The 27,945-nt window shown below is 37.5% G+C and overlaps 1 long non-coding RNA gene across 1 annotated transcript; it reads left to right on the forward strand.

Annotated features, from left to right (window-relative positions):
- Positions 1-23,459: 23,459 nt before the first annotated feature.
- Positions 23,460-27,274, forward strand: LOC122127980. The gene is made up of 3 exons (XR_006151339.1): positions 23,460-23,497; positions 24,425-24,502; positions 27,240-27,274. It is a non-coding gene; the product is annotated as an uncharacterized LOC122127980 (long non-coding RNA).
- The last annotated feature ends 671 nt before the right edge of the window (positions 27,275-27,945 follow it).

The raw sequence follows: 27,945 nt of genomic DNA on the forward strand, positions 1-27,945 counted from the left end.
AAGACATGTGTTGATAGATCTGTTCACTTCATAACCCTACCAGACTAGAAAAGTCACAGGTTTCCCTGAGTCTACAAGTTCCAAACTATCCCTTACAAATCAATGTGAAATTCATTCCTACTCACTATTTCTTCAGAAAAACCAAGAAACATTTGAATTTATACACTAGGTGCACAAATATGCTTATAAACAGAAACTCTCCCATTGCAACACCAATATTATTATTGGTGTTCTCAAATATTTAACCTCCTCATCTGTAACCAAGTAATTCAACTCTACTGAATGCATAGGAATCCTACAATTATTGACAAGGTGGATCTTCCTAAAATATGCATCCGGAATGTTACAGACCACATTGCCAAACAAACTATTTATATTTGGGGGCATATATATGTGGGGCAAATTACAAACAAGTTGACAATGAAAATAGTCATCAAATACGGTTCCATGACAGTGTGTTTTTTTTATTATATTCGTCAGTTATAGTCCATTCTTCTTGAAACATTTTAGAAATATATTGAGAAATTAACAAAATATGCTTATGCTCTTGCCTGAAAAATATCACATTTTCTGCACAAAATCATGCTATCTTCACAAGTTGCAATTTCCCTCCTTAAAAGAATACGTTTTGAATGATATTGTGTGTATACACACAAGAACCTGAGTTTTCCCAGCCACAGATTTTGGAAAGAACTACCAGAACCTTTGTTCAGACTAAATTACACATGGAAATTAGATGGATAAAAACTTGTATAGTCAGAAATATACTTCAGAATGTTGGTATGGCCTCTCAGTTTGGAATAGATAATATTTTTATGGTCGATCGTGGTGCTTGAACTCTGGGTTTGGTTGGTGTCCCTCGTCTCTTCAGCTCAAGGAGAGCACTCTACCACTTGAGTCACAATGCCACTTTCAGTTTTCGAGTGGTTTATTGAGATAAGAGACTCATAGATTCTCCTGCTTGGGCTGGCTTTGAACTCTGATCCTCAGATCTCAGCCTCCTAAGTTGCTAGGATCATTTGTATAAGATGTCTAATATCATTAGAGTTTTGTTATGTATTTATTAGGCTATATATTATAACAATATATGTATTGGAAGATGATATTAATAAGGAAACTTAAGGACAGTGAAAAATAAAGCATGATTTGTTCTTTGTTGGGAAAAAATGTAGATTTTTTATTTGATGAATGAAGTTTCTATACTCCAACCTTACCATGTCTACTTGGAAATTGATATGGTCAATTCCAATGAAAACATAAACACCTGGGTTTACTTCTGGATTCAAGGTAATGGTGAATAGGTAGAAGCAATCAAAATGAATTCATTTGGTTGAGTGACCGTTACTATATACAAATATATGCATATATGTACACATATATACATATATATATATATGTATGTGTATGTACATATATATGTTGTAGGTAGAACAATGAGAAATGGATTGAACACATGGTATGTTAACAAGGATTCCTGCTAAGAAATGAGAGAGCAATATTATTTTACTTTCTGTAGAAAGGAACTGAGTATATATTTCTGTATCATGCATATGCAGAAGAACTTTACTAAAAAGTAATGTGTATATCATCAATTATTTTCAAAAACTATCATGGTTGCTTCCATTTCTATTTCCATTGAAATTTGGTCATTGTATACAAACCTTCTCAAAAATTATTCTTTGACACTGTCTCAACACATTCAAAGTTAATTGAATATTTGAAGTGTGACTATAGTCAATCTATTACTTGAAAAATTATAGTCCAGTTCTTCAAATCTTTTCCTAATGACTCCCATTCACCCTCAGCTATGCCTTGACAGAGATTCTGAAATATGTCTCTTGTAAAATATTCATGGAAGTATTGTGCATGCAAGAAAATAAGAAGAAAGAGTCCACATGGTTGTATAGAAAAGAAAATCCATAGTGGATTTACTATATAATGTTACTGTAATGAATTTAAATCAACATGATATTTAGATATCGATTTCAAAATTTGTGAAGGGATGCATAAAACACAGACAATGAGATGTATCCTATCAAAGGATATTGTAGGTAAGTAAAATATGAAGGGATGCCAGGCAAATACCTTCAGGAACAAGTATAAGAAATATTCCATGGCTCAAACAAAAAAACAGCTTTTCCATTCTTATGTGGGGACAAAACAAATGCCCTTTTGAAGTGACAATCAAATTGTGAAATTGTATCAAGTACATATATTCAGCAGTCCAGAAAATTAATTAACCATTAAAAACATACACCTGTCACCTGTCTGTGTGAACAGTGAAATATTGGATTTTGAATAAATATTGAAAATTTCAATTAACATTTCTTCATTAAAATTACTTTGTCAACCACTTATGGTTATGAGAATTCCATGCCAGAAGCACACCAACATTTGGAATGCATGGGTGGGATTAGACCTGGGGTAAGAGACTTCATATCAGTTGGCCAATTATGGATTCAATCCTCATTACCAAGAAAGACATGTAAGGAAATAAAATCTTGGACAACCTGTGATTAATATTTCTCATGATTAAGTAAAATAACGAATTGAAGGCAGGCAATAATATCTTTAGTTTTCAATTCTAAAAATTATAGTAATGTGCCCTACTTTACCTTATTGGTGTTGAAACAGAGTAACGAAAAATTGTCACACCATTTCAGTTTGTACACAGACACACAGACACACACGCTCACATACAAAGTTTTGAATCTACAAATGGACAGGAAACAGAAATACCTGATCACACACACAAATCTCCTCAGATGTATACAATGACAGAAATAGGATTGGATAATCTTTAAAACACAAATCAGCAAGTAACATGGTCTCCTACATTTCCACACATTCATTGATCAATTCATAGGTTCTTTTTAGAAACCAGAAAAATGATGATGCCATAAGTAAACCATATTAACATAAGCGAACAGGATTAGTAATACTATGGAATCACATTGTGTTCTAATAACAAAAGACGTTAAGGAAAAATATCACTGCATCAAACACTACTCTGAATTTCAAAGAGAAAATACAAGAGTACAAGTAGGGAGTGAACAAAATCTAACTGGCTCTTATGTGAATGAACGTAATTCAGAGATTTTGGAAATACCAGGGAGTATGCCAGAAATAGCAGAGATGAATATTGCATTACATTCCTGTTGGTCGTTGTGCTTAAACTCTTGCTTAAGGCACAGTCCCTGACCTCTTTAGAGCTCTAATGCTCTACCACTTGATTAACAGTGCCACATCCAGTTTTGAGATGGATAATTGGTGGTAAGAGTGTGACAGTTGTTCCTGTTGGGCTTCCTTGAAAACTGATCCTCAGATCTCAGCCTCCTAAATGTTCCTAAGTGACTTGTATCAAATTTCTTTTCTCTGTTATCCAGAGTTTTTTGCTGATTTTTCTTCTTGTTTGTTCCCGACATTCATGGACACTGCAGGTCCATGAGTAACTATGATATTCCTTAAGGATAATGCTCTATAGTATTCAATTTGAGGTGGGAAATAAATCCAGAAATGAATCTGACAAAACTCTTTGATTTTACTAATCTGTAATAAGAGCTTCATGTCTCAAACACGATAGATGCTAGAATTAAAAACATTAACATCTGGCCTGGCTCAAATGTCGTTTATGACTCCAATAATCATTTCCCATGGCATATTCTTTTCCTCTGCATGATGGAGGATGACAAACTCCCTAAGCACAAGAACAAACATATTATGTTGATCAAATACTGAATTGATCCTTTCAATGTGAAAGCAGTATGAGTTTTAGTCCTCTATAATCTTTATGAATTACAAAATTGTCATCTGATGCAAGGTTGAACTTATCTATTCCCATTAGTCTGCCTCAGTTAACATTTCCTTCACTATATAAACTGCCAATTCATCTTGCACATAACATTGTAATATGTTTGACATACAGTAGACAATTGAATACAAATTCCTAGTGTGCTCACTACCTTTTCACAGGAAGAATATATGAGGCCCAACAGTGATGATAGGCTTACATAAATACAACTTAGTCTTAATGAAATAAGCTTGTTTAAAACAGGACTGATCAGAGAAGAAAATTTTTGACAATATCAGTACATCAAGAATCCATTGTGGGGCTGGGAAGGTGGCTCAGTGGTAGAGCGCTTGCCTTGCATGAGGCCTTGGGTTCGATTCCTTAACACCGCATAAGCAGAAAAAAAAGCCGAAAGTGGCACTATGGCTCAAGTGGTAGAGTGCTATGCTTGAGCTGAATTGCTGAGGGACAGTGCCCGGGCCCAGAGTTCAGGCCTCATGAGCGGACCCCTACCACCCCCCCCAAAAAAGAATACATTGTCTCATAAAAAGGGTGATGTCTCCTGTTAACAAGCCACACAAATTACAGGAATCCACATGGAATAAATTTTTATAAACCATTCCATGCAAGCCCAATTACTGTTCATTTGTTCCTTTATTTTCCACCTTACTATGTCCGGGAGAGAGACTTATTGTTTTGACATTGTATAAAATCAAGAATACAATTTATTGACCCTGGAAGGACAAGGTCAATCTAGCAATTACAATTATTTAAACAATCTCATATTCAATGAGCTACAGTAACTTTGTACTCACACATATTATTTTGGTTTTCCTATCTATACCATGTCCAATGTGTTTTCATACTTTATTCAGGAGTGTGAAATGTGTAATCCATGTATGTATTGCTGGTTAATAAATAGTTGCAAATACATTTCATTAATATCTTTGAAAAGTGCAAATTTAAGTTATCTCAAGAATCTCCTCAAAGAAGTTTAACTAATGCAGGGAGACAATTCAAACCAGGTAGTATTCCCACAATATTCATTAATGAATATCTGAATGATAACATGATACCTACATTCAATTGTATACATTGATCAATTACCAGTTGAAGATACTCCCATTTATCCTTTCATAATTGATGAGATGTGTGAATCATAAAACCATGAAAAGGTGGAAAAGAGGATTGTTCAAACATAACACTATTATCTATGCATTCTCTGATTTAAATTAAGTATAGGAGAATTTGAAGATCTTTCAGAGAAGGTAATTCTGATAGCAGTAGTTTGGGTGATTGAATTTCTTACTGGTCTAAACTAAACTAGAGTTTTGCCACCAATCATATGGTCACCAAGTGAGAGAGCAATCCAAAACTTCATTTTTAGTGAGCAAAATATAAATGTATGCAGAACAGAAAGTTAGTTATTCATTTATCCTATTTTTTCACCTTAATTTTGACAGACGATAGTGCATCATAAGAAAATATCAGTTTCTTTACCTGTTGTTACCACAGGATTTGTTTGTGCCCAAAAAAACTTAGGATAGGATCTTCCAATGGTTCTGGCAAAGGGAGAAATACATACTTGGTTGAGGTGTTAGATTAAATTGGCTCTAGTATTAACAAGTTTGATTGCCTTAAGATTCTTAAAAGAAACATTTAGGTGGATAATAAACACTGAAAGGAACGAGTTGTTAGCCATCATGAAAAAAAAAACAAATCATTTAGATGTTTGACCTGGTTTTTGATCATTTAGAACTGCATGTCTTCACATATGTTATTGATATTAGCATACAATTTCAATTTCACTCCTACAGGAACAAATCATACATCAATATGAGATAAGTTGATATTCAATCACAGAAAATGCAGAAAAACAGCATGCTACTTACCTTTATACCAGTCTTCCTCAGAGGAAATATACTGCCATGTATTTTCAGAAATCTTGTCTTGTTTCTGGTTCCAAGTGATGTTGACTACGAGGAAACAGATATCTACCATCAGAGTATGATTCTGGTGCAATTTGCCTACATTGATTTTTATTGTGCTTTAGAACTGAGGCTTACCTACATCATCTTCAAGGGAAGTTTTGTCCATACAAGTTCTCATATGATTACTGAGTTGATCTTGCAGAACCAGGGGGTGAGCACTGAAGGGACAAGGAGTGAATTTGGCAGCAATATCAGGATGCTTCTGTGTAACACAAGTTAAAATGTGAAAAAAAATATTCAATTTCCTCTTTTTAGATTTATTTGGGCACAATGTCTAACATGGAGCTGTCACCAGGGTTTTGGTGGTATGCTATTCCGTGCTATTGCAGAGGGCTAGACCCTTGCAATTTTAGCCTTACACCTCATCTCTCTCTTCGCATTTGATAGTGGTGATAAGAGTCTCTATGACTCCCCTGCCTGGACTGGCATCAAAAATTGATACAGAGATCTCAAAATCTCAGATCCATATAATTTCAATATGGAGAACCATTGTCAGGCTCCATGAAATTTTATATACTCAATTTTGGCCTTTGTTTACTCAAATATGGATTACTTATGCACAATTCATAAACATATAGAAAGGGTGATTGAAAATATATTTGAAAATAAATGGAGGTTCATCACATGTGTCTTCTTCACAAACACAACAGCAGAAATTGTGAATTCTCTAAACCTCTGGGACTTACTGTAGCAGTGTTACATGAAGAAAAATATAATTTTCTACCCACAATTCTGTCAAACATCAAGTATTGTGAGATTTTATTTTATTTTTTTTTTGGGGGGGTGGTCCGGTAGTGGCCCTGAATTCTGGGCCTGGGCACTCTCCCTCAGCTCTTCACCTCAAGGCTAGTGCTCTACCACATGAGCCACAGCACCACTTCCAGCTTATTTTTCTGTTTATTTGGTGCTGAGGAATCGAACCCAGAGCCTCATGCATGCAAGGCAAGTGCTGTACCACTGAGTCATCTTTCTAGCCAAATATTGTGAAATTTTTGATCAAAATAACAAGAGCAATTTTGTATTCAATACCCTAATTATAGAAAAGTGCCACAAGGCATCTCCGATGTTATCAGCTGATGAGCTCGGCCTGAAAACTAAAGTATACAAACTGAATTTTAGGCCCTATGATAATACAGTATTAACAAAATAATTTAGTGTTTAAGAATGACATTAATTTACATTTTAGCCATTAAGCAATGGGAAGAAAAGGAAAATACCTCTCATGTTTGTGAAAAACTGACACACACAGTTTGACATAATTGCCCACACATTTTGCCTATATTCTACTTTGAATTGAGATTTGGAAATACAACTTGGAAGTACAAAAGTTGGATTGCAATTGTCTTACTTTCCATTACATGCTGTGGAGATTTCAGAAGAAACACAAAAATCTATGACATTTCTACCACACACACTCTCTCACATTTCACATACATTTTCAAAAATTTATCTTATAAATAATCAAATTTATCTATGGATAAATATCTACATGTTCCAATGAAACATTACCTTTCTACATTCTAGCAGATGGTATGGGAACCTGCATGATCTTATTTTGTGATTCTTATCATATGGACACTGCAATAAGTTCTCAGGTTCCACACATTCCTCTGAAAATGAAAAATACCTCAGGAAAAATCAATATGTTGGGGAAAAGGCAAATGTTCTCTATTATTTCCCTTATGAACTATATTTTAATGCAGAAATCCCTATTTGGTGAACATAGATTCAAAATATAAAACGAGTGTTACTCTGGAATTTAATTTCTGATGTATTCTCAGTTCATATTAGGTAGTCCTTATTTTTAGTATTATGAAAAATATTCATTCTCATTTAATAATTACTACTTTGAGGCATATGGCTCTGTTAGCTTGTGTTATCTTCTGAGAGCATACATCCATTGAGGGCCTCTGATTTAATTGCAATTTCAATGTAGAAAGTGCCCATAATTTACGTTCTTTTTTTAACTTTTCAATATACCATATGAAAAGTCAAAGATACAATTATCAGCATGCATAACATTTGAGACACAACCAGGAGGAATCCTACTATCTTTTCTCTCTGTTCATATCAATATACCTTCTGTGATTTCCAGAAAGAAAAAAATTACGTGAAGTAGATCATTTAAAATAAATTCCCAAAAGAAACAGCTACACAGGATTACCTTCTTTGATTATAACAGGCATGTAAATATCAGCAAGTCTCGCAGATAGAAAAATTCTTTAAGGGAAACATGGCTAAATACTTGAAAATCACTTCTTAACTATTGTGATTTCCTCAGTTATATGACAAACAACCTGGTAGAACCTATTAACCTTTAATAATTTTTGTTGCTAGACGTAAGTGAGATGAAATACATTGATATCTCTGTCTACTTCACAGATTCGGGTCACTTATAACGAGCAATAGAAATGTATAATTTTTTTAAGGAGGTGCAGTCAGTCTTTTAGTTAGTTAGTTTGTTTTGCTTTAGCTGTTGCATTTTTTTTTTTATTTTGAAAATACCGTATGAGGGGATACAATTACATGAGCAGGGTAACAAGTGCATTTCTTTTCAAGCATTGTTGCCTCCTCTGTTATGTCCCCCTCCCATCATTTCCTATTATCTTCCCCTACTCTTCCTGCCAGAGTTGTAAAGTTCATATTTCAACATAACGTCTGGTACATCTCATTGTTGCAATGGGTCCAACTGTACCCCTATTTAAACAATTTGTTTTCTCCCTTCCCCTCCCCAAATTATACCAACATCAAATAGAGTGAAAACAGGTGTTATATCATAGGGGAGGGACATAAAAAGCAACAAATAAGTCATCTTATAAATATGTTACAAACAATAGCCACAAAAAAAAAAAAAAAACATTTGGGTCCTTATCTTGAAGTTCATTTCACCTAATATCAACTTGTCTGACCAATTGTGTTTATCGCAGACACATACTACTTATTGCAACTAAGGGAAACCATGGGACCTATGTTTCTTTGGGCCTGGCTTACTTCACAACTGCCTAATAAATAAGTCGGCTAAAGACTTATAGAGAAACTTTTTTGAAGAGGAAAGAAGCATGGCCAATAGACCCATGAAGGAATGTTCAACCTCCCTAGCCATAAAAGAAATGCAAATCAAAACAAACCTGAGATAACACTTCACCCAGTTAGAATGGCTATAATCAAGAACTCTAATAACAACAGATGCTGGAGGGGATGTGAGCAGAAGGGAACCACACCGCAGTTTTGGTGGGAGTGTAAACTCTTTCAACCACTTCAGAAAGTAGTATGGAGTTTCCTCTAAAGACTCCACATAGAGATCCCCTATGACCCAGCAATCCCACTTTTGGACTCAAATGATCACAAAAAAGAACATACTAAAGCTACCAGCACAGCTATGTTTATTGCAGCATTATTTACCATAGCTAAGATATGGAACCAACCCAGATGCCCCTCAGTAGATGAACAGATGTAGAAAATGCGGTTTATATACATAATGGAATTCTATGTCTCCATCAGAAAGAATAACATGTCTCATTTGTTAGGAAATGGAAAAAATGTATAACTTTGGAACTCAACAAATTGCATACTTTTTAACATTAATTTCTTCATCGTACCAAACAATTAGAGGATGATGTCATGACAATTTTTGAGCGAGTTTGGAAAAGTTTTTCTAAAATATGGATGTCTGAATTAACAAATCCCCAATCCCTTTTACAATTATACAGTACCTATTGAAAATATATACTCATCTTAAAGAGAATTTGCCACTCTTACATATATGTCTTGATTTCCACTCAGAGTATAAAGTGAGTAGGGATTGTTATTCAGGAAACGGCTTTATATTTATTTATTTTTTTAAATTTTATTTTATTTTATTTGAGAACATACTGTACAGAGGGGTTACAATTACATGGGCAGGAAAATGCATACATTTCTTACCAAGCATTGCAGCCTCCTCCTTTGTTTACCCTTCACCTACCTTCCCAGCCTCCCACCTTCCCCCCCACCCAATCATACCCCTCCTCCCCCCCCCCACCGACATTGTAAAGCTGGTTTTGACATGACATTTTGTACTTCTCATTGTTGCAACAGGTTCACCTGAATCCTTAAACGACTTGTTTGTCCCCATCTCCTCCACATGTTATACTGACATCAAATATAGTGAAAGCAAGGGTTACCCTGTGGGGGAGGAACATACAAAGCAACAAAGAAATAATCTTATAAATGCGTTAGAAACACATGCATGAAAGAAACAAAAACATTAAAATACATATTTGAGGGTTCGTTTTCCTAACATCACATTCTCTGACTTTTTCCGCTTGACTCATACCTATACTAGATATTGCAAATAAGGGAAACCATGGGACCTATGTTTCTTTGGGCCTGGCTTACTTCACTTAATATAATTTTTTCCAAGCCTTTCCATTTCCTAACAAATTGGGCAATGTCATTCTTTCTGATGGAGGCATAGAATTCCATTGTGTATATATACCACATCTTCTTGATCCATTCATCTACTGAGGGGCATCTGGGTTGGTTCCATATCTTAGCTATGGTAAATAATGCTGCAATAAACATAGTTGTGCTGGTAGCTTTAGTGTGGCCTTGTTTGTGATCATTTGGGTAAATGCCCAAAAGTGGAATTGCTGGGTCATTGGGGAGCTCTATGTGGAGTCTTTTGAGGAACCTCCATACTGCTTTCCAAAGTGGTTGAACAAGTTTACATTCGACCAACAATGAAGTAAGGTTCCTTTCTGTCCACATCCCCTCCAGCATCTGTTGTTGTTAGAGTTCTTGATTTTTGCTCTTCTAACTGGACTGAGGTGATATCTCAATGTTGTTCTGATTTGCATTTCTTTATGGCTAGGGATGTTGAACATTTCTTCATGTGTCTATTGGCCATCCTTCTTTCTTCTTCAGAGAAGCTTCTCTTTAAGTCTTTCGCCCACTTACTTTTTGGGCAGTTGTTTCTTTGAGGATTTGTTGTTGGGTGGTTTAATTTTTTGAGTTCCAAGTATATTTTAGATATGAGACCCTTGTCCGTTGTATGGCTAGTAAAGATCTTCTCCCAATCCGTGGGCTTTCTATTGATCTTGCTAGCTATGTCATTTGCCCTGCAGAAGCTCTGCAACCTTATGCAATCCCATTGGTCCAACCTTTTTTTGATTTGTTGTGTTTCCGGGTCTCTATTCAGAAAATTTCGGCCTGACCCAAGGAGACCCAGGGTTTCTCCTATTCCATCCTGTAATGTTTTCAGAGTGTCTGCTTTGAGTTCAAGGTCTTTGATCCATTTGGAGTTGATTCTGGTGCAGGGTGATATATAAGGATCTAGCTTTAGTTTTCTACATGTAGTTAACCAGTTTTGCCAGCACCATTTAATGAAGAGGCTGTCTGTCTTCCATTCTATTGTTTTAGCTCCCTTATCGAAGATTAGATGGCTATAGGTCTGTAGGTTCATTTCTGGGTTTTCAATTCTATTCCATTGGTCCTGAGGTCTGTTCTTATGCCAATACCAAGCTGTTTTGATTACTATGGCTTTATAGTAGAGTTTGAAATTTGGTACTGATATTCCTCCAGCAGTGTTCTTTCCATTGAGGAGCATTTTTGCTATTCGGGGTCTTTTATTGTTCCATATGAATTTTTGGATTGCCTCTTCTATTTCCTTGAAGAATGAGGGTGGAATTTTGATAGGTATTGCGTTGAATTTGTAGATAGCCTTGGGAAGTATTGCCATTTTCACGATGTTAATCTTTCCAATCCAGGAGCATGGGAGGTTTTGCCATTTTTTAAGTTCTGTGTTGATTTCCTTTTTCAAGATTTTAAAGTTTTCATCATAGAGGTCCTTCACTTCTTTAGTTAAGTTAATTCCTAGGTATTTTATTTTTTGTGGGGCTATTACAAATGGAGTTGCCTTCCTAATTTCAGCCACACTTTTCTTATTGTTGGCATACAGAAAAGCCATGGATTTTGGGGGGTTAATTTTATAACCTGCTACTTTACCAAAGTTTTGAATCAGCTTGAGTAATTTGGGAGTGGAGTCTATGAGATTCTTTAAATACAAGATCATGTCATCTGCAAAGAGGGAGAGTTTTATTTCTTCTTTCCCTATTTGGATCCCGTTTATGTCTGCATCTTGTCTTATTGCTGTAGCTAGGCATTCTAATACTAGATTGAAGAGAAGGGGAGAGAGTGGGCATCCTTGTCTTGTTCCTGAGTTAAGAAGAAATGGCTTTAGTTTTTCACCATTGAGTATAATGCTGGCTGTAGGTTTGTCATATACAGCCTTTATTGTATTGAGGAATGTTCCATGGATTCCTAATTTTTCCAAAACCTTCATCATAAAGGGGTTTTGGATCTTGTCGAATGCTTTTTCTGCGTCTATTGAGATAACCATGTGGTTTTTATTCTTGCTCCTGTTGATGTGATGAATAATATTAATTGATTTGCGTATATTGAACCAGCTTTGCATCCCTGAAATGAATCCTGTTTGATCGTGGTGTATGATTTTTTGGATGAATTGTTGAAATCGGTTGGCCAAAATTTTGTTGAGAATTTTTGCATCAATGTTCATCAAAGAAATGGGTCTATAGTTCTCTTTCTTTGATGAGTCCCTGCCTGGTTTTGGGATGAGGCTTATGATGGCTTCATAGAATGTGTTCGGTAGTGAGCTTTCCCTTTCAATTTCATTGAAGAGTTGGAGGAGAATTGGTGTGAGCTCTGCTTTGAAGGCCTTGTAAAATTCCGCTGTAAAACCATGTGGTCCTGGACTTTTCTTAGCTGGGAGGTCTCTTATTGCTGTTTCTATTTCAATGCTTGATATGGGCCTGTTAAGATAGTTTAACTCATCTTGGTTTAGTTTTGGCATGTCAATATTTGCTAGGAAGAGGTCCATTTCTGTCAAGTTCTCAAACTTATTAGCATACAGTTTTGAGAAGTATTCCCTTATAATGTTCTGAATCTTGGTTGTTTCCGTGGTGATGTTTCCATTCTCATCTCTGAGTTTATTAATTTGGGTGTGTTCTCTTCTTTTTCTGATAAGATTTGCTAAGTGTCTGTCAATTTTGTTAAGTTTTTCGAAGAACCAACTCTTTGTTTTGTTGATTCTTTCTATAGTTTTTTTGGATTCTAATTCTTTAATTCTGATTTAATTTTGATTATTTCTTTCCGTCTACTGTATTGGGGTTTATCTTGCTGCTCTTTTTCAAGGAGGTTTACATGTGTCATTAAATTGCTAGTTTCAGATCTCTCCAATTTGTTGATGTAGGAGCTCAGAGCTATAAACTTGCCTCTGAGTACTGCCTTTGCTGTGTCCCTGAGGAGCTGGTATTTTGTGTGTTCATTTTTGTTTAATAGCATGAACATTTGAATTTCCTTTCTAATCTCTTCCATGACCCACTCATGATTCAGCAGTGTGTTGTTCAGCCTCCATGTGATACCGGACTTTCTTTCTTGGCTTTTGGTGTTGAGTTCTAATTTTATTCCCTTGTGGTCAGAGAGAATGCAAGGTATAACTTCAATGTTTCTGAATTTAGGCAAGTTTGCTTTGTGGCCTAAAATGTGGTCTATTTTAGAAAACGTTCCATGTGCTGCTGAGAAAAACGTGTATTCTGATGCTGCTGGGTGAAATGTTCGGTAAATGTCTGTTAAGTCTAATTGATCTATGCAGCTGTTTAGATCTGTGGTTTCTCTGTTGAGTTTTTGCCGAGTCGATCTATCTAGTGGGGAGAGTGGTGTGTTAAAATCCCCAACAATTAATGTCTTTGGATCTATATGGGATTTGAGGGAAAGTAGTGTTTCTTTGATAAATTTGGGTGCTCCATTGTTTGGTGAATAGATATTTAGAATTGTAATATCCTCCTGAAGGAGAGATCCTTTAATTAGTATGTAGTGACCTTCTTTATGTCTTTTCACGAATTTTAATTTGAAGTCTATTTTATCTGATATTAGGATTGCAACTCCCGCCTGTTTATGCGGTCCGTTTGCTTGGTAGATTTTGTTCCAGCCTTTAACATTGAAAATGTGTTTGTTTTTACAGGCAAGATGTGACTCCTGCAGGCAGCAGATAGAAGGGTCTTGTTTTTTAATCCAACTAAACAGTCTATGTCGCTTAATTGGAGAGTTCAGTCCGTTAACATTAAGAGATAGGACTGAGAGGTATTTGGGAGTTCCTGCCATGTTATCTACCTTCTTGGGGGCTGCGAAAACAGGGTTCTTCCTATGGTTCTTGGATTCTCAGTTTGGGTGCAGTTTCTTGGCCTTTATTGCGGTCTTGTTTGTTTTCTATGTGTAGAACATCTTTAAGAATCTTTTGTAGGGCTGGTTTGGTGGAGATGTATTGTTTCAACTTTTCTTTGCTATGGAAGGTTTTTCTTTGGCCTTCAGTTATGAAGGAGAGTTTAGCTGGGTACAGTATTCTTGGTTGATAGTTGTTTGTTTTTAGGGCATGGCATACATCGTTCCAGGCTCTTCTTGCTTTGATTGTCTCTGCTGAGAAATCTGAGGTGATTCTAATTGGTTTCCCTTTATAAGTGATTACCCTTTTCTCTCTGACAGCTTTAAGGATCTTTTCCTTGTTCTGAGTTGATCCTGTGTGGATTATAATGTGGCGGTGGGATGTCCTATTCTGGTCTGGTCTATTTGGGGTTCTAAAGGCTTCTTGTATCTGGACAGGCCTATCTTTTTGCATGTTTGGGAAGTTCTCTGCTAGGATCCTGTTAAACAAATTTCCTAGACCATTAACTTCTGTTTCTAGGTGCTCCTCTACACCCATTATCCTTAGATTAGGCCTTCTGATGGTGTCTTCCAGGTGTTGGATAGATCTATCATATTTCTTGGACTTGTCTTGGATGGTTGTATGTTCTTTCTCTATAATATCTAGGCTGTCTTCAATCCCTGAGATTCGATCTGCATGGTCTAACCTGCTGTCAAGACTCTCTACTTTGTTTTTTATCTCTTTTCCTTCTAGTTGGTCAGCTTTGATGGCTTCAAGTTCTTTGTTGAAGCTCTGTTTTAGGTCTTGTATGAATTTCTTTACTTCCTTAATTTGGTGTTCAGTGTTTGTCCTCAAATCACTTAGTTGATTGGTTATGGTTTCTTTGGGCTCCCATTCCTTCTGTTGGGTTCCATTCAGCATTCCCTTTGTGGTCTCCCTGACTTCCTTCAGCTCTTTGTTAATGGATTCCATGAATGCCTTTAGTGATCTTTATGTGTTCTCTACTTGGTCTCTCGATTCCTGTATTACTCTTTGATTAGCTTCCTCCCGTTCGTGGGATTCCTGCAGATCTCTTTGAGTGTTCTCAGCCTGCTCACGCCATTCCTCCCTTTCTCTTTGAGTATTCTCAAGTTGTTCACGCAAATCCTGTATCAGTTTTTGAGTAGCTTTCTCATGCTTATGATATTCCTGTATAAACTTCTGGGATGCCTCCTCTCTCTCCCTGTCATGCTCATACAGAGTCCTTTGTACATTGTCAAACTTCTCATTTATCATGTTTGCCAGCAGTGTTTGTAGAGCTGTTTGGGAACTCTCCTCTGGATTATTCATTATCTGTTCTAACCCCTGATTATCAAGATTGGGAATTGAGATACCCGAATTTGCCATTTTTCTTGTGTTTTTCCGGCCTACTCTGCCCATTTGAGATGAAGATAGCACCAGTTAAGTGCTAGAACACTATCTTAAGGCAACCATCAACCAAAGTTTGCATTTGTACAGTCAATAGTCTACAGATACAATCTAGTTCAACAGATACATCTATTCGACATCAAACAACTATATGTTAAAGTGCTTCGAACCGCAGGGAAGAATTTGGAAAACCAGAAATTATTAGGGTTAGGGAGAGATGTGGGTAAAAAATAGGAATAGATTGGTGTGGGGAGGCACAGGGAGAGTTAACTATGTCCTAATCACAGTGCAGGAAATAGGTTGGGTAGGATGCAAGTGGAGAGAGAGAGAAAAAGAAGAAAGGGAAAGGGGAATGAAAAGAGACCAGAAAAAAAAATAGAAACGTAAAAATTAATGTTATTTTAGAGATTAAAAGGCCATCTATTTATAGAGGAATATGAATATGTTGAGAGAAAGGGAGGGACATAGAGGAGATGTGAAAATCTTTAAAAAAATGCTTAAGATATTATATAGGTATAAAGAGGTAGTACTGCTATTAATGAATTTAAGTCTCAGAGGTTTTGAATTGAGTAATAAGTTTGTGGATTAAGTGTGTACACAATGGGGGGTAGGGTCTACTGGTTAACTACGGGTTTATCTGAGGATGTGCAGGACAAGAGTTAAGTCACATAAAGAAGAACAAAGAGGAAAAGATGGAAAGGATAGGAAAGTGAGAAGAAAAGATCAGAAGTTCAGTAGATCTAGACAAAAAACAAAAAGATAATTAAGAATGAAAGAAAAAGAGAAAGAAGACAAGAAAAGAAAGGAAAATACACATTCACGTATTCCTAAAATAAAAATTATAAGAGGAGAAAGGAAAAAAAAAAGTTATTGGAAAACAATTATTTTTTCAGAAGAGGCAAAAGTTAAAGATTAATAAAAGTTTTAGAAAAGCAAAAAAAAATTTTTTATATATATAAGGTAACAAAAAAACGAAAAAAAAAAACAAAAAAAAAGAAAAAAAGAAAAGAAGAAGAAGAAAAAAAAAAGGTCTTTGATTTTTTTTTTGCGGGGGAGGGGTGGGAACAGTCCTGTATCTCCCTTTTGTCTGTAACCAGAGTGTGGTTGGAGTCTCTGGTCAGCTTGAAGTCCTGTGGCTTGATTGGTTTCTTAAGTCAGTTTGTTGGAACACGCAGAATAATGCTCTGCTTTACCCAAGATTTTGAGATTCCCCCTCCCAGGTTAGTTTACTGGGAGGGTGATCTGCTTTGAGAATCACAAAAGAGGGGGATGCAGTGATGAGGCTAGGTTCTGGGTAGAGTTGAGGCCTTTCAACAAACAGTAGCTTTTCCCTGGGGCTATTTTGTGAAAAAAACTCACAGGACCCAGCCTAGAGCCATTCTCAGGGTTTCTGTTTTTCAATTGATTGTGGTGGCTGCTAGAGGGAGGGGCAGCCTCTGGCTCTGCTTACCAGGTGAGGAGAGCCACTCCAATGGCTGGCGCCTGAGCTGGGTGACTTTTCCCTGGATGGAACTGAGTCTGTGAGGTCACTTCGCCGTTAAGTTCTTGTGACCTGCTAAATGACTCGTTTTATTCCAAGGCCTGAGCTGGAGCTAGCCGCTCCTCCGAGCTTTGTCGGTATCCAAGATGGAGATCACTGGTGCTGGGTGGGGGGAGGGGTGGCCTTCCCTCCTCTGCTCCCTGGGAAGGAGTGAGGACGTGGGGCTTCTACTCACACCGAGTCTTGGATCCTGGGTCGTCTCTGGTCTGCAAAGTGCAGGATGAAGTTGTCCGCTCCTTGTCGGTTCTTGCTGGTGTTGAGTAGAATCCGCTCGCCCGCTGCGTCTGGCTCCTTCATCCCGGACTCTCTGTGTGAGCGCTCAGGTATGGCCTCGGCTGTGGTTGCCGCTGCGACCCTGCTGCCGCCGCAGCAGCTGCTGGCAGGCGCTCAGATGTGTCTGCTTGGCTTCCCCTCTCTTGACTAACTCTCTGTCCTGTGATGGCACACTTGGTGTGATTCTCTGGCTTGGGACTGTTCACTGGAACTCTGAAACTGTTTTCTATGCAAGAGCTTGTTCAGATTCCAGCTTCTCCTCCGCCATCTTCCTGGAACTCCCCAGGAAACGGGTTTTTAATGAAGATCTGGATCATAGAGGAAAGGATTCATTGAGACTTGTGAGAATAAGTGTTTGAGATTGGGGCTGTGGTTCCATAGGTATTAAAGGTGAGTAGTACGGTGTCTAGTGGCCATGAAGCATAGCCAGAAGACATTAAACATGATTGCTTTCAATATCTTAAAAGTAACGGGAATAGAAGTAAATTTCAAGTTCGCTAGAATGGAAATAGCTATTTCCTTTAGTCTGAGGAAGTAAAGAATTTTCATTCTTTTACCCATATAACAATACAGCCTAGTTGAAGAAAATTATCAGAACTACATCATGGAATGTCAAGAGTAGAAAGCAAGAAATTTTCCAGTCACATACAAGAGCAAAGGGGAAAATTTGCATGGATATGGCATAGAAGAAGGAAAAGAGGGCAAAGGACTGTTAACTGTCTCTTTCACTTAACTGGATTCACCAAACAATTCAGGATCTCTTCCTCCCCAGAACGAATGAGGTCCCTGTAATAGTTTTTCCATAGCAACAACAATTTCTGTAGAGTCACTTCTTTAGGTGGGGCCACTGTTATTGTGATGTCGCCCATAAACCTCACTTCTGTTTTGAGAACTGAGGAAACAGCCACACTTGCACATATGACAATGAAAGTGCTCACTTCTCTTCTGCACCCCAAAGACAAAGTCCAACTTCCTTTTAGTATGCCTTGATGCACTCAATTTCAGTAGAATAGAAATATGTGAGTATTCAGTAATTGTATAATATGAATAGATGTCTCACACTTTTCATCTGGACACCAAATCATTCTCTGTAAGTTGTTCTGCCTAGACACCAGTACAATTTCTATGGTCTATATGGCCACAATTCACCAATCTTTACATATTAGTCTTTCCTTGTTTAGTTTCTTTACTCATCAATATTTTTTTTCTTTTTGTTGTGAAAATACAATACAGAGGGATTACCTGGGCAAGGTAATTAGTACATTTATAATCACACATGTTGCACCCTCCTTTGTTTTCCATTCCATTCCTTCCAATTCCACCCCCGCACCGACTTCACAGCCTAAGTTGAAAAGTTCGTTGCAATGGGTCGACCTGTATCCCTGTTTAAACGGTTTGTTTTTCCCTTCCTATCCACAAAGTATATTAACAAAGAATTGTTTCTTTGGAAAAACTAATAGCATTGACAGTCCCTTAGCAAATCTTACCAGAAGAGAACACACCCAAATAAATAAACTCAGGGATGAGAATAGAAACATCATCAAAGAAACATCCAAGATTCAAATACAATGAAAACAGAGGTTATACCGTGGGGGATGGACATGCAAAGCAACAAAGAAATCATCTTATAAATACGTTAGAAACAATTGCAAGAAAGAAAAAACATTTGAATACTAATCTTCCGGTACATTTCACCTAACATCAACTTATCTGAATGTTGTTGCTTGTCTGCGACATATAATAGTTATTGCACATAAGGGAAACCATGGGACTTATGTTTCTTTGGGCCTGGCATACATAACTTAATATAATTTTTCCAAGTCTCTCCATTTCCTAACAAATAGGGCAATGTCATTCTTTCTGATGGAGGCATAGAATTCCATTGTGTATATATACCACATTTTCTTGTTCCATTCATCTACTGAGGGGCATCTGGTTTTGTTGGTTCCATATCTTAGCTATAGAAAATAATGCTGCAATGAACATAGTTGTGCTGGTAGCTTTATTATAGTCTTGTTTGTAATCATTTGTGTAAATGTCCAAAAGTGGGATTGCTGTATCATAGGGGATCTCCATATGGGGTTTTTAGACGAACCTCCATACTATTTTGCGAAGTGGTTGAATAACATTCCCATCAACAATAGCAGTAAGGTTCACTGCGCTCCACATCATCTGTAGCATCTGCAGTTATTAGAGTTCTTGATTATAGCCATTGTAAGTGGGGTGAGGTGTAATCTCAATGTTGTTTTGATTTGCATTTCTTTTCTGGGTAGGGAGGTTGAACATTTCTTTATGTGTCCATTGGCCATCCTTTTTTCGTCTTCTGAGAAGTTTCTCTTTAAATCTTTAGCACACTTATTTTTGGGCAGTTGTTTCTTTGAGGATTTGTTGTTGGGCGATGTAATTTTTTGAGTTCCAAGTATATTGTAGATATGAGACCCTTGTCTGTTTTTTGGCTAGTGAAGATCTTCTCCCAATCCGTAGACTTTCTATTGATTTTGCTAGCTATGTCCTTTGCCATGCAGAAACTCTGCAACTTCATGCAATCCCATTTGTGCAACCTTTCTTGATTTGTTTTGTTTCCAGGTCTCTATTAAGAAAATTACAATCTGCGCCAAGGAGACCTAGGATTTCTCCTATAACATCCTGTAATGTTTTCAGAGTGTCTGCTTTGACTCCGAGGTCTTTGATTCATTTGGAATTGATTCTGGTGCAGGGTGATATATAAGGATCTAGCTTTAGTTTTCTACAAGTAGTTAACCAATTTTGCCAGCACCATTTACTGAAGAGGCTGTCTTTCTTCCATTATATTTCTTTAGCTCCTTATCAAAGATTAGATGTCTATAGGTCTGTCGGTGCATTTCTGGGTTTTCAATTCTCTTCCATTCGTTCTGAGGTCTGTTCTTATGCCAATACCAAGCTGTTTTGATTACTATGGCTTTATAGTAGAGTTTGAAATTTGGTATTGATATTCCTCCAGCAGTGTTCTTTCCATTGAGGAGCATTTTTGCTATTTGGGGACTTTTATTGTTCCATATAAATTTTTGGATTGCCTCTTCTATTTCCTTGAAGAATGAGGTTGGAATTTTGATAGGTATCTCATTGAGTTTGTAGATAGCCTTGGGAAGTATTGCCGTTTTCACGATGTTAACCTTTACAATCCAGGAGCATGGGAGTTTTTGCCATTTTCTAAGTTCTGTTTTGATTTCCTTTTTCAAGATTTAAAGTTTTCATCATAGAGGTCCTTCACTTCTTTTGTTAATTCCTAGGTATTTTATTTTTTGTGGGGCTATTACAAATGGAGTTGCTTTCCTAATTTTAGCCACACTTTTCTCATTGTTAGCATACAGAAAAGCCATCGATTGGGGGGGGGGGGCGGGTAATTTTATACCCTGCTATTTTGCCAAAGTTTTGAATCAACTCGAGTAATTTGGGAGTGGAGTCTACGGGGTTCTTTAAATACAAGATCATGTAATCTGCAAAGAGAGAGAGTTTTATTTCTTCTTTCCCTATTTGGATCCTCTTTATGTTTGTATCTTGTCTTATTTCTGTAGCTAGTCATTCTAATACTAGATCAAAGAGAAATGGAGATAGTGGACATCCTTGTCTTGTTCCTGAGTTAAGAGGAAATAGCTTTAGTTTTTCACCATTAATTATAATGCTGGCTCTAGGTGCTGGAGAGGTGGTGGACAGAAGGGATCCTTACTTCATTGTTGGTGTGAGTGTAAACTTGTTCAACCACTGGAAAGCAGTATGGACTTTCCTCAAAAGACTTTACATAGAGCTCCCTTCTGACCCAGCAATCCCAATTTTGGGCATTTACCCAAATGTTTACAAAGAAGACCACACTAAAGCTATCAACACAATTATGTTTATTGCAGCATTATTTACCATAGCTAAGATATGGAACCAAACCAGATGCCCCTCAGTAGATGAATGGATCAAGAAAATGTGGTATATAAATGCAATGGAATTCTATGCCTCAGGCAGAAAGAATGACATTGCCCCATTTGTTAGGGAATAGAAAGGCTTGTAAAAATTTATATTAAGTGAAGTAAGCCAAGGCCGAAGAAACATAGGTTCCATGGTTTTCCTTATTTGCAATATCTAGTATATGTATGAGTCAAGCAGAAATGGACAGATAATGTGATGTTAGGGAAATGAACCCTTAGATATGTATTTAAATGTTTTTTTTTTCCTTTTGTGCATTTGTTTGTAACACATTTATAAGATTCTTTGTTGGTTTGTATGTTCCTACCCCACAGTATAACCCCTGCTTTCACTATATTTGATGTCGGTATAATTTGTGGAGGAGATGGGAAAAAAACAAGTCATTTAAGGATACAGGTGGACCCGTTGTGTCAATGAGAAGTACAAGTTGTTATGTTGAAAACGAACTTTACAACTTTGGTGCAGGGTCTGGGGGGGGGGGGGTGATTGGGTGGGAGGTGAGGGGAGGCTGGGAAGGGATGTGAAGGGTAAACAAAGGAGGTGGCTGAAATGCTTGATAAGAAATGTACTCATTATCTTGCCAATGTAATTGTAACCCCTCTGTAAAGTATGTTCACAAAAAATAAATTAAAAAAAAAAAGAAAATTTCAGTCTGTGTTAAGGAGACCTAGGGTTTCTCCTATTCCATTCTGTAATATTTTCAGAGTGTCTGATTTGACTCCTCTGTAAAGTATGTTCACAAAAAATAAATTAAAAAAAAAGAAAATTCTGTCTGTGTTAAGGAGACCTAGGGTTTCTCCTATTCCATTCTGTAATATTTTCAGAGTGTCTGATTTGACTCCGAGGTCTTTGATCTATTTGGAGCTGATTCTGGTGCATTGTGATAGATAAGGATCTATCATTTCTACAAATGATTAACCAATTTTGCCAGCACCATAATGAAGAGGCTATTTTTTAAGCACCCTTATTGAAGATTAGGTGGTTATAGGCCTGTGGGTTCCTTTCTGGGTTTTCAATTATATTCCATTGAACCTGAGGTCTGTTCTTGTGCCAGCACCAAGCTGTTTTGATTACTATGGCTTTGTAGTAGAGTTTCAAATTTGGTATTGATATTCCTCCACCACTGTTCATTCTGTTAAGAATTGTTTTTGCTATTCATGGTCTTTCATTGTTCCATATGAATTTTTGGATTGCTTTTCCTATTTCCTTTTTCTATTTCTCAAACTTATTAGCATAAAGTTTTGAGTAGAACCTACAGACCATAAAAAGAAATGCAAATCAAAACAATCTTGAGATACCACCTCACCCCAGCTATAATGAAGAATTCTAATAACAACAGATGCTGGAGGGGATGTGGAGAGAAGGGAACCTTACTGCACTGTTGGTGGGAATATAAACTTGTTTAATCTGTATGGAAAGTATTATGGGAGTTCCTCAAAAGACTCCACATAGAGCTCCCCTATGACCCAGCAATCTCAATTGTGGGGATTTACCCAAGTGTTCACAAACAAAATCACACTAAAGTTACCAGCACGACTATGTTTATTGAAGCCTTCTTTACCACAGCTAAGATATGCAAGCATCCTAGATGCTCCTCATTATATGAATGGATCAAGAAAATGTGGTATATATACACAATGGAATGCTATGCCTCCATCAGAAAGAATGGCATTACCCCATTTGTTAGGAAATGGAAAGACTTAGAAAAAATTATATTAAGTGAAGTAAGCTAGGCCCAAAGAAAGTAGGTCCCATGGTTTCCTTTATTTGCAATAACTAGTATATGTCTGAGCCAAGCAGAAAATTTCTGTTAAGTTGATGTTACGGAAATGATCCCTAAGATTTGTATTCAAATGTTTTTTTTTTTTTTCTTTCATGAGATTGTTTCTAACACATTTATAATGTTGGGAGCCGACATTAAAACTCCAAGTTCATCTTGACCCTTGTGCTCAGTTGAAGTCACGTACAAGGAACTGGCTTTCATGACTAACACCAGGTGTCTGGGTTTGCCTTGCTATGTCTGTAGAATTTGTTTTACTTTCTATCAGTTGACCTTGTCTTGTTTCTTTCTGCACCCTTGTTTTTATTAAAATTTTCCTTGCTTTTCTGCATTATGGTGACCTTAGGTTACCTCTTGACTTCTAACAGTATAAATAAGGAGAGTTAAAAATAAATGGGGTTGCAGTCTTGAGCTGCAGACCTCCCGACCCCATCCTTTGTCTATTGTCTTTATTTTTCCATCCTTGCCCCCTAAATCAGGAGTCCCTTTCGTTGCTGGCTGGTTCCAGCAAGTGGCGCCCGAACAGGGACCCTGAAAACCTGGGATCAAGGCAGAGGACCCCGATAAAGTAAGAGGATGCATACAGAAAAAGAGCGGGTGATAGTATAGTCGGGAGTAAGAAATTATGGGGCAAGGAAACAGCCGCACGTTATACGTGCAGGCTCTCAAGGGTATGCTTCACACTCAAAGAGTGAAATTTAGACAGAGTCAGTTAGAATGTTTCTTTCACTTTGTTGAGGAAGTATACCCCTGGTTCCCGGAGGAAGGAACCATTAGTTTTAAAACTTAAAAAAAAAAATTGGAAAATAGGTTTCAGGGACACCATGATGCAAATGGCCTGTAAGTTAAAACATTGCTTCTTTGTCATTGTCTGGTATCTGTGTAGCCTGCAGGTTCTGTATTGGGTTGGCAAGAGTCTTGGCGGACGTGCTATAAGACAGCCAACAGGGCCGGTGGGAAAAGTCCCCCGGATCCCCATCAGGGTAAACTATCCACTAGTGCGGACATTTGGGCCCCTCTGTAGACTGGTACCTTATGTCTGACAGCCTACAACGCGCATGCTGTAAATGTGTTTTTTCTCAATGTTTGTGTATGTATTTTGGAATTCTTGGAATATTTCTTCTCTCACATTCATCCTGATGCGAGAGCCCGGAGGAAACTGGCTAACACCCCCCCAATATCTGTTTCTCTCTAGCTCCTTCTTTTTTACTTGCACTTTAAACTGACCCTTTTTCTACCCTTCACTGCCACCTCCTCCACCCTCTCTGTATCCAGAAGTAGGGGAGTGATGGGTGGTGAAAAACCTGGAGGATCTAACAATAACTTAAAAGTGCCGGCAGGGAGAACTCGCAGCCAGATAAAACTTCCACTGACCACCTGCAAGTGACACCAGCAAGATCTTAGCCTCAGGCCTTGGCCCAGGGGGTCTGAGTATGGGGGAGAACCTGTCAGTCTGAGGGGACGGCCGCTAGGGACTTCTTTCCTTTGCCCCAAGATGACTGGGAATTCTCCTCCACTTTGGAAGGTCCCTGGGTCAACGTTTGCAGGTATCTAAAAGAAAAATCCTCCAGAGGTGAGTAAAGGGGGTTCGAGTCCCCTGGTAAGTGGGTTTGAGTCTCACTTGTGAATGGTGGTGAGATGTTGCCCCACTCACTGAGACCTGATTTTGTCTTCGTGGCCACTTGTCTGTCTTGTTTACTTCAGTGTGTTTTCTGAGATAGGGATAAACTGGGTCCCATTAGGCCCCAACTCAGCCTTTTGTTGTTGTCTTGTCTAGTTCTGTTTTAGAATTGGTACCAGTTTTAAATGTATGTACAACTGATTTTGATTTTTGCACACTTTAAGATCTGTGTGTGTTTTGTACGTGTTTGTGAACATGTTCAAGATAAAAATTATCAGCATGCTGTAACAATTGGGTGAGTTTAAGTTTAAAATTCAAAAGGTTATGAGGTTTGGACATTACCAAAAATTTTAAAGAATTTTCACATTGTCTTAAATGACTTTTTAAGGATTCTTTAACTTTAAAAAAATCCAGTATTTTAAAATGCATAACGCTGTTTTCACTGTACTCAAGCTATCTGGCTTAACAAAAATGCATTGGCTGTTTAAAATTTAGTTCCCTTGGCTAAAATTTGGGGATAAATATTGAAAGTTTAAATACAAAAGTTTGTTTAACACTGTCAAAGACATTACCTGTTCTGTCTGTCTAAAACTGTGTATTTTCATTCAAAAACCAAGAGATAAGAAAAGGAAAAAACTTAAAAGCCAACAAAAGACTTATCTTTAGGGGTAAGGGGTAAACAGGTAAAAGTGCAGTTCAGCTGGTCATACACGGTGGGACGGGCCATGGGAGGAGTCCACGCACGGTGAAAGGACAAGCTAGCACAAATGCAGTTCATCTAACCCTGAAGAGTGAGATTAAGTGCGTGCCCATTCCACAGGAGGGGGCAATTGACCCAGCTTTGTTCTATCCTTTTTCTCTACAGATAAATACTAGAAAAATGATGGTAAAAATTAGTGATGTGATGATTGATTAGTATTGCTAAAACTGCACCTTGGACTTAAAAGAGGGTTAAAAAATATTTTTGTATAATGTGACTTGCTTTCTATGATGTTTTATAATTGGGATATGTTTTTAAAAGTCATAAATGTGTTTGGTGATTGTAATTCTTGCGTTAAGAAAAAATTTGAGTTTAAAAGTTTTAATGTGTATCTGTTTTAAAACAAGCAGCCAAGAGCCATGAGTGACACTTAGCCTCAAGATTTTAAGTGATTTTTTTTAATGTAACTAAAAACTAAAATATAAAATAATAAAAGAGATTAATAGGAGGCTTAAAAATAGGAATGGATTTTTGGATATAAAGTTTAAAAGTAAAATTGTTCTTAACATTTGCCTCAAAGTGAAAAAATTAGGATTACCAAAATAATTGCTTAATTGCTATTCCAGTTTGATCTTATAGTTTTTTTAAGTTTCAAGCAAGCCAAGAGCAAAGCACAGAGGATTCTTTTAAGTTTGTCAGATGTAACTTTGGCTCTTAACAAGTTTCAGGTGAGAGCATGCTTAAAAGCTACTTCTATGTTGACCACCTTGTTGCTTTTACTTGGAGTAAAGTGGCCTTTTATAAGACTCATTGATCTGCAAACTGGTTCAAAGCCAGCCCGGGCAGAAAAAGGTCCCTGTGAGACTGTCACGTCTACTCAGCCAGCAGAGTGCTAAAAGATCAAGCAGAGTTGCTTTGGGACTCATAGTGGCAGAGTGCTAGCCTTGAGTTGTAGAGCTGAGGGACAGCACTCAGGCCCCAAGTTCAATTCCAGAGACCAGCTAAGGGAAATGCAAATGAGGCATTTATCTCAGTGTAGAGAAAACACTCCTGGGACAAGCGCAATGGAGGAGCATCCAGAGTCAGTAAGCCACTGCTTGGATGGCAAAAATGTCAGATCCTAGAGTGATTTGTGCATGGCCCTTCAAAAATTGGTCAGAGCCAGGAGGTCATGGAAAGATAGTTTGTAAGCATGCCTAATATCCATGACTATCTACCTTGTAGGGACAGAAACTTGTCAGTAATCTGTGATAGTACTAAAAAAGCTAAAGTTATAAAATGTGGGGGATAGTTTAAATCCCAACCCTTGTATATGCCAAAAGCCCTAATTGACAGTAACTTTTGAGCTAACACCAGCTACATAAAATTTATCTGATCAAGAAAAAAGTTTGTAAACCTGAGAGTATGTTTCTATTAACATCTGTCTAAAGGCAAGCACAGGTGACTTAGCATTGTTAGAGTCACTAGAGGTCACATTCCTAAAGATGCTTTTACAAACCAGAGTGTGAAACAAGCTACACTGCTGTAGCCGGAGAAAAAGTCTGTGCATTTGTCAAAAGTTAAAATATTGTTCTTAATGACATCTAACCCTGGTAACCTCTTTGTAAAATAGACTAAGGTTATAGGTTCCTGGCTAGGTAGGACAACACCCCTGAGTCAGCTTGAAGAAGTTACAGAAGATGAATCTTCGCCCATCATCCCCTTTTTAGAACAAGGGACCAGAGTCATAAAAAAACAGGGTGACAAAATACACACACACACACACACACACACACACACACACACACACACAAAAGAAAAAGACATGGAAAATAGTAGTATAGGCCGGAGCCCTCTATATCTGCCTAGAAAATCAGCCTTATTAAAAAAATTATCTAGTTAAAAAAGTTGTCATCTTGGTAAATTGTCCTGGGCTATTGTCTAAATAGTCTTAAAAACTAGTGGGGTCACAACCTGCTAAGCCTATATATTACTTGTATCCTTAACCAGACTGTATAGAAATTTACAGCCCAGCACGAGGTGTGACAGTCCCTTGGAGCCACTGAGAGACCCTGCTGCTGCTGCTGCTACAGCCTGACAGTCACCTGGAGAAAATCTACATCGTTACCCTGACCACCTCCACCGTGGAAAAAGTAGACTAAACTCCTGCCTGATTCCATCTTTTGGATGCTTTGCTTTGTCCATGTTACCATATGCCTACTCTAATTTTATTATGGCTACTCCTGTGGCCGGGGAGACTAACAAACATTGTATTGCCCATTCCCTACACTGCTTTGCCACTATGGGACTTCCTAAACATAGTAAAACTAATAATGGTCTGGGATATGTCCGACAAGCTTTTCAAAATTTTTGTAAATCTTATCAGATTATTCACACTACAGGTATTCCCTATAATCCTCAAGATCAAGGAATTGTTGAACGAGCTATTGGTTTGCTCAAACATCAAATTTTTAAATTAAAAGGTGGGGAATTATACCCCATCTCTCCTGTTAATATTCTTTCTCATGCTTTGTTTGTACTAAATTTTTTAAACTTAGATTGTAATGGCCTTTCCGCAGCATAGCGTTTTGGGAATAAAAAGAGAGCAAAGAGCTTTTGCTCAAGTAAAGTGGAAGGATCCTTTAACAGGTGCTTGGCATGGGCCCGTTCCGGTTTTAACATGGGGTCGAGGATATGTTTGTGTTTCCTCCCAGGA

The sequence above is a fragment of the Dipodomys spectabilis genome, unplaced genomic scaffold (assembly GCF_019054845.1).
Source record: "Dipodomys spectabilis isolate Male_0828 unplaced genomic scaffold, ASM1905484v1 ptg000319l, whole genome shotgun sequence".
NCBI lineage: Eukaryota > Metazoa > Chordata > Mammalia > Rodentia > Heteromyidae > Dipodomys > Dipodomys spectabilis.